The sequence below is a fragment of the Platalea leucorodia genome (assembly GCF_965183815.1).
Source record: "Platalea leucorodia genome assembly, chromosome: 2".
NCBI lineage: Eukaryota > Metazoa > Chordata > Aves > Pelecaniformes > Threskiornithidae > Platalea > Platalea leucorodia.
In genome coordinates this window covers 18,099,239-18,110,003 of record NC_138824.1, presented here as the reverse complement: position 1 = coordinate 18,110,003, position 10,765 = coordinate 18,099,239, and positions in this window count along the sequence as shown.

Here is a 10,765-nt window from a genome sequence, read left to right as displayed (position 1 = left end):
ACAATACAAAATTCACAAGGCCAGAAGGAGCTGGTCATACCATTGCAATGAAGTGTGCCTTTGGGTGGGGCGGAGGAAAAACCCTAGTCCTGGATGTGGCTCCCAATACCTCTGTTGATTTTTACCCAAATTTGTCTACTTCAAAATGCATAAACAGTCCTGGGAGGAGACACCAATGCCAATACCAAGACCAGTGCCCACAAGCACCCATTTCTGTCCTCTGCATTTTCGTCTTGACTAACGTAGTCTGCCTGAGCAGCTTCTTACTCGGCTACGCTCAGATAATGTCTTTCATGGATACCAAGTTCTCCCAACGCAAAAAGGAATGGAAACATCTTAGGACTGTGGACTCATCTAATTGCTTAGGTGCCCAAAGTTTAGTGCTCTACACCTTATGTGGGCTTCATTCTTTGTTCTACACTGCAAGTTACTCTCATAAAATACATAAAATTTCTGCAGTAGAACGGGAAGACTGACTAGATTCTTCAGTATGCTAAATATGGAAAGAACTTCAGGTTTCTAAAGAGGTTAATGCAACTGTCCATCAGTCATTTATTACATTATGCCAGTTAAGAAAAACCTGGAACATCATCCTCTTTGTTCTGGTACTAACACTAATATACATAGTGGCTGTATTTTATTTAGCATGACAATCAGTCCTAGAACTTCAGACTATAAACATATGTTCAGTTTATCTGACATAAAATTTTCTACATCAAAATTTAGGAACAGGGTTCCATTGCTGAAGCTGACACTTAAAACTGAGTATGTGCTCCTCTTTCCTTCTCTGTGTACAGTCATTTTTACTATACGATATGATCTTATTTTGTGATATTATCCATTATACCATGTGCATTTTATATTCACCAGTATTTATGGAAGTGGTGTGCTCAGCAAAGGCAATTAAGCAACAAAGTTGAAGCAACAAAGTTTTACACGTCTCACACATATATTTCAAACCAAAAGTCCAAAAATTATGTGTTTATATTTAAAAAAATGGGAGGGAACAGGGGGAGTCATGATGAATACTTTAGGGTTCTTTGGAAATACCTGTGTAGGAAAACTTGCCTGGCTTGAAACAGAAGTCTTTCAAACTGGAAGAAGAATCAGATAAAATTTAAATGGTCATGAATACAAATAAATGAATATTTCACCCCTCCTTTCTTCCCTCATAAAAGGGGAAAAAAAACTATTCTAAATTCTTCTCTGTCAAAAAAAACCTCCTTGCTTTTGTAATAAGCATCTGTTCAAAGCAAAGACTAGTTTGTCACAGAATGCCTTACAGATGCTTTTATAGCTTAAAGGCAAGAAATATCCTGAAAAATATGAATACATTCATCTTCCTGCCAAAATTAAAAAACAGTAGAGACATGGTAGAACTTTCATTAAAAGTGCTTAGTCATTTGAGAAAATCTGGTTCAATTTATAACTACAGATCTTCCAAAGATAAAAGAAGGTAAGGCAAAGCCTCTCTTCTTTCCATGGGTGGTACTATATGCAATTTAAATTGTAATAAAGAGCAATCGTAACAATTGCCCCCCCCAGGCCAGAAAAGATATATTTTAGTTTGATGACAGGATGATATTCATTGGCCTGGTGTGTTACAGGAATTGCTAAATATTCAGTAAAACCTGTTTGTACAAGTAAAGTGTAATACATATATTACACAGTATTTTTAAGCGACGCACATACACTACAGTTTCTATTATTCTGTAGTAATTCTTGAACAGCAACTGAGTAAATCTCTTGTACACCTAACAGTTGGCGGTAATTTTAAGAAATAGTTACCATACCACAGTACTGAATTTTCCTACAGTAATTTCAGTTTTTAATGCACAACATAGGATTTAATATGGAGAGTAAAATCTGTCCTGTTTTCATCAATGGTAGTAATTTTTAACACACTGTACAACTTATCACTGATGACGGAGACTGTTAAGGCCTTTACTTAAGGTTCCTTATTTTCAGATCCCTATAACCTTAACAGTCGTTTCATACAGTGAACACTCCAGAAAATTAGTCCTTTTATGTTGTCATATATATGCCCTAATATATTTAGGCACCCACGTTTGGAAATACTCGCCCAACCTCAATTTCATCTTGAAATGAGAACTAGTAAATCATGATCTGTTGAAATAAAGGAGATACAAATTCAGTACATTTTTAGACCATATTTTTTGAGATCTACCTCAAGATAACTAATATACAAGTTTCATGACAGTATTGTGCCAGGTCCACCTTGTAGATTCATAATTAAAAAAACCTATAATCAAAGCTTGCCTGATGGAATGTTAGATTCAAGCATCCATCCTGGGAAGCATACGCCCGACATTTATTACATTAGAAAGTAAATTATTTAGTTAGGGAGGAGAGCTGACAGGGAAAACATACATCACCTGTTTGAGCACGTTTGAGAAGCTTGCAAAGAAATGATAATAAGGAAAAGAAGCATTACATAAACCTAGGATATTATCAGCTCCTTTACTACTTCAGTTTTTCGAAAGTGTTCTCTGTAAGGGCAGTGACGAAGTGCAAGATTTTATATAAGTATATTATTGTTTAAGTTCACAGGATTTAACCACTGGAATCTTCTTGCCTGTGAATACTTTATAGCATTTTAATGAGGCTATGCAAGTACTAATGCTTGGCTTTTGTTTTGAGTTGTCAATAATGTAAGAAAATCTATACTGTAGAGAGTTATGGTACTAATTTTGTATTTTGCTGTAAGAATAAGGGAAAAAGGATTCTTTTGCATGTCTGTGAAGTCATTTGAGACACCTGTAGCACGTACCTTAATCGAGTCCCATCATGTGAGTGGTGATAAGCAAGAGGTGTATTATCAAAAGTGCGGCCAGCACGTCAAGGGAGATGTTTCTTCCCTCCTGCTTGGCAGTTGTCAGACTGCAACTGGAGTACTGTATTCAATTTTGGACTCCTCTATACAAGAAATACATTGACATAGCAGAGCAGATCCAGCCGAGGACCAGCAAGGTGATAAAGGGGTTTTGGGGTGCGTGAAGTACAAGGAGAAGCTGAGTGAGCAGGGTTAAGTCAGCCTTAAAAAGAGAAGGCAAGGGAAAGATTACCTTGCTGAACTCTAAAGGGAGGGTGTAGAAAAGATGAAGCCCGACTTCTCAGAGGTACACAGCAGAAGGCCTGCAAACAACAGACACAAGCTGCAACATGGGAAATTCCAATTAGATAAGGGAAAAAAAATGTTCACACTGATATCCCCAAGGAAATGAAGCTTGGCCTACATGACCTCCAGATGTTCATTAGTCTATGAACTACACTTTGGTCATACAACAAGCATTTATCTAGTCACACAGCAGGATGATAAAAACATCCAGCTCTTGAGTGTCTCCAAGAAGCAATGTAGCCTTTCTGTGCTGACACTTTTGACACTATTCATGTTTATGTCTCCCTTGATAATACTGACTAAGTTTTGCAGCTATTTTAACGTTGGCTTACAAGGCTATAAAATTATATATTAATATATTATTACCATATATTATCACAATATATCATAGTCCTGCAGTACACAGAGGATTTGACAGAAATAGGATACACTGATTTGGCATTACATGCTTGGACTGATCGAAAGTGCAAGACCTGCTCTTTCAAGAAGCTGAATGTACACGTACGAGACAATTACAAAAGATTTTGAGTACAGTTATGAATCATCAAAGTAATTAATTTTAAGTAGTCAATGGGAATATTAATGTACTCTAAAAGTTATACATATACTTAAATGCCAGCATACTCTGCAGGCTACTGGTGAGTGAGCATGACATATTCCCATCCCAATCCCAACACCAAAAAAATCAGTCAGGATCCATCTGTACCACAGATTTGCAATGTAGCATAGAGATACTCAAGACAGCTCAGCAGAAGGGCGTACCTGAAATAGGACAGAGCTTCACACGGTTACCTTCCTGCTGAAAACATGTGGAATACATTCTTCTGAATGGAACCTGTGTAAAAGCCGATTATTCAAGCTATACTTGTAAGACTCTAATTTTCACTATAGCTTATGCGACTCAGAGAGGTTGTTTAGCATTAGCAGATGTTGTTGCTTACCTTTGAGTCAACAGTAACCACACTTCCAGCTACTCTTTATCTCTCAAAATGTCCAGCCAAGCTGTTACACCACTCCAACTGTAGAGATTGCCACCTTATGACTGATAGCCAGGATAAACCAAAATGGTTGCTACCAAGTTAGCATCCTGCAGGTCCGACACCTGATTTCATCTTGCATGTTACTCTCTCACTGTTGCAACAGAGAAAGATTTGAGTATTTTATTAACTTTAACATGGAAATCTGCTGACAGAGTGAAAATGGTTTAGAGCGAAAATTGGTTTTGTTTCCAAGTGATGATATTTTTGCTCCTATGCTCAAAACCAGCTGTTACCTCAGGAAGAAAGTAATTTTGTCAGTACAGTTCATTTCATTTCATCTTTTTTTTTTTTTTTTAAATTACAAACAATAATATCCCAAACCAAAAACACTCTGCTGGTAAAAGCTGTTACTCTTTTAAAGAAAGATGGCTGCTTTGGTACATTCTTTGTAGTGAAGGCAAAGCATGAAGTGAACTTTATAAGCAAAGTAAGTTTAAAGGGATACTTCAAGAATAGTCTATACTGTATTACTGTACACTAATAGTGAACTCCAAGATTAGATAACTCACAACAGTGAAATTAAGAGTCATGGTTATACAATCAGATTTTATCTGCTAAAATATAAGATACAGAAGAATCAAGAAAACATCGTATCTCTGACATAACCACTCAAGCAAAATCCTATACAGAGATTCAACTCATTCTGGCAGGTGTCCTTAAGATAGTTTACTTATGCTGTTTGGTAAGGTGAGTTATTAAAAAAAAGTCAGGAATGTACGTTGTTGATAGGAGCTGCATCTCTGCCAATAAATTCTGCTTTCTTCTGCCCTATGAACACAGCTACTTTGATGTAGACTAACCCCTGCTGACCAACTCCAGCACGCCTCTTCACACCACAACCATTCCATCTTATTTACAGACTTTGGTGTTTCCTCTATTCCCTGAAAGATTCACTTGTGTTTGTAAGGTAATCAACAGTCACGCTCATTCAAAACTTCCTGTAAGTGAACCTGAAAAGTAGGTGCAAATTTGAAATACCTGATTTGTACTTAATGATAATTATCTTTTCACTCTTAAAAAAACCCAGGCATTTAAAGATGGTATAGATCACATAGATGTGACTTCATAACATATTGTAAATATCTGGCAATACTTAAATGCAAGTAGTACATATATAAGATGCAGAATAATTCTGGGCATTTCTTATGAAATAGTTTCTAAATTCTGATTACCTGCAGGAAAAGAAATTTTCCTGTGATAAAATGTTGTATCAAATAAAATATATTCCCAAGGATCCAGAAAAACTGCAACTTTTTCCTGACTATTAATAATACTATACGTACAGTGAATCATTCACCGGAATTAAGACCATGGTCATTGCTATTTACTTTTTTGCAAGATAATATATTTCACTCATCACAGTTCCATTCCAATCACAGAAACACACACTAGCAATTGGATCTTTCGTTTCAAAGTTTAACAGAGACACAGGAAAATTGGCTTTTCCCTGTAAAACTTGAACTGATCAACTCAAAACAGGCAATCTGTGCACTGGAAGATGCCAATTTGAATGAGGTCTCCTCTAGGGACAGTTACTATCATATACCTGTTCGTGAACCAACTGAAATGAAATCTTGGGGAAGTCCTTCATGAACACACAGCTCTAAGTACCATTAGCAAACAAATTCAAGCATTTACTGAATCCGATGATCCAGCTACCCTCATGAGCAGCAGGTGTTTTCTCCATTCCAGTCACAAGACAGTATTACTCCAAAGCCAAGCAATTCTTCTGCTCCTAAGTTATCACCTTCAACCTTCTCAAGCAACTATGGTCCACTATCAAATGCGTTTGCTATATTAATTTAATATTAAGTTACACCCTGCTTTGATGACATGCACTAATGTGTAATAGTTGTCCAACTGGATCTGTTAAGTAGGTTACTAGGTGCAGTTGTCATCAGTTCCTTGATGGATTATCTTGTTAAGGAAGCCATTATAAAATTACTTCTGATGGGGAATACAAATTATATTCACACAGAAAGGCCAAATTCTGGTCCCATTAGCGTAAATGGCATAGGATTTTTGCTGAGTGCATTCATATTTGTAATAAAAAATAAGGTCTAGAAGGCTATCTGATCCGATGAAAAAATTAAGTGAGGGAAAAGCACCTCCTGTTCATGGGCAAATGAAAAATTAGCTTGCATAACTTTGGGTTTGAGACATGGGACATCTTCTAAGACTAACTAAGCAGTTTCCTATTTCTAGGGACTTAATACCTTGACAAGTTGTCCCCTAAATAAATTCCCTTGAATCACTCCATCATTTGTCAAGACTAGCCAAAAACCTAAAACAAGTAAATTACATGCAAAACTGGCAAAGTTATGGAGAAGAAACTTTTATTACTTGCCAGTTAGGTTGATTTCTTATTTTTATACCATCAAGTACTATTTTAACAATCTATGCCCAGATACAAAGAGCCTAATGAATGTGGCTGATAAACTGTAATTTTCACAGCAACAAGAGCAACATCAATTCTCAGTAAACTTGTGAAAATGGCCCTTGACAATTACATCATATCAGATTGTAGTCTCCTACATGTTTCTGAGAACAAAACGGTCTGTTTCTAAGGAATTCTCAGTTCCATAGAAAAACAGAAAATATGTAATGATACTGGTCACTTAAGTAACCCAATTTAATAAGTAAGTGAATAAATCCAGACATTTTCTGGGGCTTCTTGCTTAAAATGGTTTGGCTTTTACTGCAAAAGTAAAAACTCTGTTAATTAACCACTTTACTGATTTTGGACTTTCTGAAGTGGATCACTATGCTACATTGTTCCAAGTTAATAGATGGTTAAAATCCCTTTCCCATAACTCAGTGATTTCATGGGAAATAAATATTTTGTGATTAAATAAATATATTCTGATAGTGCCCAAAGACTTAAAATGGGTTGCCTGAAAAAGAAGACCGAAAGAACTAAGCTAAGGCTCTCTCTCACACAAGAAATATCGTATATTGGATTGAATCAAAACCCATAAAGTTTCTCCTCTTTCCCTTCTTGAAAAATCATCAATTCATGAAGAATCAATTGTTCATTGACTGCTGAGACAGACTTTCCTTTGGGAAAGAAAACAAGCAAAGCAAACAAATCCCAAGTGGCAAAATTAGTGCTCCCAGTGTCACAGGAACACTTGCTCCTGGCATGGAGCTGGCAGATACTCCCTTGGTTAGCGTCTCAAGATCCGAGCGCCATGACGCCTCTCCTGGCATTTCCCTATTACCAGGCAGAATTCACTCATAGTAGAGAAACTAGCCCTGTATTTTCAGTTAGATTAGCACTTATTACAGGGTCCTCTCCCTTCTTCCAATGAACAATGTCATGTATTTATCTTTATAGCTACCTATTTGTATAATAATGTACATACATTTGTGTTCTTCCTATATCGTCAAACTACATACTTGCCTGGATTTAGCTTTGCATTTTAATTTAATATGAAATGACACATAATTACTTTCTGTAATAAATTTTAATTTGGAGTACTGATGAAGATGAAGGCCTCTGGCAAGATCTGGCTCTTAAACTGGCCTGAGCACCTTTCAAAAGCTATCTTGTGAGTTAGCATAGTTGGCCCTACTTTCAAACAGAATTCATATTACTTACATAGCTTTTTGATCGCTGTTTCAAAGTCTTTGTCTTTGAAACCAAGTTGCAATGTCATCAGTTAATCTAGGGTGGGTTTCTTCTTGTGCTTTATGTCATCTTCTTCATTCAAGGATTTTGAATCTCGTTACATACAAGGCAAAAGTTTTGGTGAAACAGTACCTCCTGGCTTAATCAGTCCAGGCATTCTTTCCTTCTCCTTTAATTATCTGATTTTATCTATCTAGCTGATCTAACAGTATTAGCCATATATTAAAAGATTTATTTTAAAATATTTTAGTTATTTTTTGCACTTGATAAAACAAATAATACAGGATAATATGCTACATTGTAAGAAGGATTAATAAATCAAAATGAAATAAAGTCTCTTCTTTCTCTGATTAATTTAAAAATTCCCATTACCTGGGACTGGATCTACAGTGTGAGTATGAAAGTAATCTATCAGGTGTTCCCATAATTGACAAAGAAAGTCAAAGTATTAGACATGCTGCTACAATATCTATCTGATTGCGGGACAATTTAGGCTATCCAGAAATAGAGGGATTGATTAGGTTATCTAGTAATCTCCGATTTAAAAAAGAGAGATTCTGCTTACTTACCAAAGTGATGGACATTGCATAAAAATACAAAGGGACATATATATCCATTTAAAAAGCGACTGATTGAGAGATTCAATTGCATGCCTTCAACTGTCATTGAAATCGGTGACAAAACTTATCTCGTTGACAGTGGGTATTATTTCCTTCTTCTTCGGTTATTCTTTAAGAAATGAGATATTCTGACAGGGAGGATACTCACCAATGTTTTCCTTCCTGAATGTTCATGATTCAACTCTTAAACTATTTAGTAATATAAGTATCATACTAAACAAATATCAAATTAAAGAAAAACCACCACCACCTTTTTGCTGCTTCTGTTGACAGAAGTCATCAGAGTAATCAAAAGCCCTAAATACTGTCATCTCACTCTGGTACGTGCTTAAAAACTAGCAAGGGCAGGGGGAATTGTCTGTTTTGCCCCCTGTAGTACCCGGTGGTGTTCAGCAGTACACCGATTTCCTTGCAGCCTGTCTTTTCAAGGGCTACAAACACACAGCAGTTGCATTTCACAGTGATTTGGTTTCCGAAATAGCTGTCTTTACGCCCTCGCAGCTCTCTTTGGCAAAGGAATTTCTCGAGTCCCTCTTGATTTTCTTCCTCTCGAGGAGTCTACCGCGGCCTTCATCTCGGGCTGCTGCAGCCCGGGAGGGCCGAGCTCTCCCCGGCAACCCCCGTCAGGCAGCGGGCTGCTACAGGCAGGACGCTGCCCGCCCGCCCTGCGGGTACCCGCTTCTCCCCACCGAGAGTCTCCCGCCCCGGCGGCCATCGCACCCCTCCCTGCCTGCCTGCACCCTCTGCTCCTTTCCTGCCCCTGAAGGAAAAGGGCAGATCGCTCCTCGCGTTCCCTGCGTGTTGCTCCTGGGACACCGCTCCTACCGGTGCTTCCTTACCGCAAGCTCGACCTTAAATTCGAAGCAGACTAATAAAGCTGGTACCTCCCCTGCTGGAAACCGCTGTTCCCACAGGCTGCCCGTCAGGGGCGGGAGAGCGGGAGCAGCGACGCGAACGCGCCGTGTTTACCGTGGGTTTGAACGCTTATTTAAACCATCCCCTTCCCGGAGAGGCTGTCAGCGCTCCTCTCACCAGCGGAGCACCGCCATGGCTCCCGAGAGCCGGCTGGCCCGGCGGCGGCGGCGGGCCCTCAGGGAGCGCTTCCCCGCCGGAGGAGAAGGCCGCGCCCGGCCCGGCCCGGCCCGGCCCGGCCCGCCGTGCCTGGCGGCGGCTGCAGACCCCTCCGCCTGCGGGGAGCTCTCACCCCTTCTCCCGCTGCCGCCCTGCCCGGCCCGGCCCTGCCGGTCGTGTTCCCCGGGAGGGGAGGGCGCTGAGGCGCCTGAGGCGGGCAGCGGCCGCCGGAGCCCCCAGCCGAGCCAGCTGGCGGGAAGCATCTTTGTCATGCAGTGGCGTGAAGTTCAGCGGGTGAAAATACCTGTCCGTCAGAGTGAGGGGCGGAATAAGCGCCGTGGAAAGATAAATGAATCCAGAAATGTAAAATGGAGGTTGTTTCATCGCTCAGGCATTGGGGTAGCCGCCCGTCGTCTTCATGAAAGCTGTTAAGATTTTTGAAGTACTGTGTTTGATAAACAAGGGTGAATGAGTGGACAACCCTGGGATTTGTCAGTAAATTTTGAGCTTTTAATACCGTACGAACATTTTAAAAAGCACCACCTTTTGTATACTCAAAACTACAGACCAAAACGAGAGGTGGAAGCCATGGATCTTTGGGCTTTCTTAAACCAATTCATTTTGGAAAGTAAGCTGTTTTATAGATGAGCTGGGTTTATTTTTGTATATGGTAGAGTTCTGATCACATCTTAACAAAGAAAGAAGAAAAATTAGTATGAAGGTAAAATAAATTTGTTGGCTAGAAATATTCCCCGAAGCTGGGTACTCGGATGGATGGTGACAGGCAATGTCTTTAGCCAGAAGGTCTAAGCATAGGTAATTAGCAACAAGAAATACTGACTCAGCACGCACACCATCTCATTAGCGTTTTGGATAATTTTCTACATGTAATTTTCTGGTGTTTTGTTGTGGAGATGTTTACACATAGTAGAAAATCTTGTGTCTTTCCCCACATAAACCCTTGTTCTTTTTCTCCCTCTGATAATGAGGTTTGTGTAGGTATCATTGATGACAAGGCTGTTCTCCGCTCACTGAAAATGTGTGATCTCATTAGCAAGAATGGAAATCGAGTTTATGCATCAAAACGAGAAAAGATCATCAATCACTGCCTGTGATTAATCCTGCTGAAGCAGAAACATTGATAGCTTTTGTATCTTTTGTATTGCTCCACAGATAATAGAAAGTATGTTCTATTTTATGAGGATCAGAATCATAGTATTTGGACACCTAAAAGACCCTTTGCCTCATGCTTTTTGTGCCACTG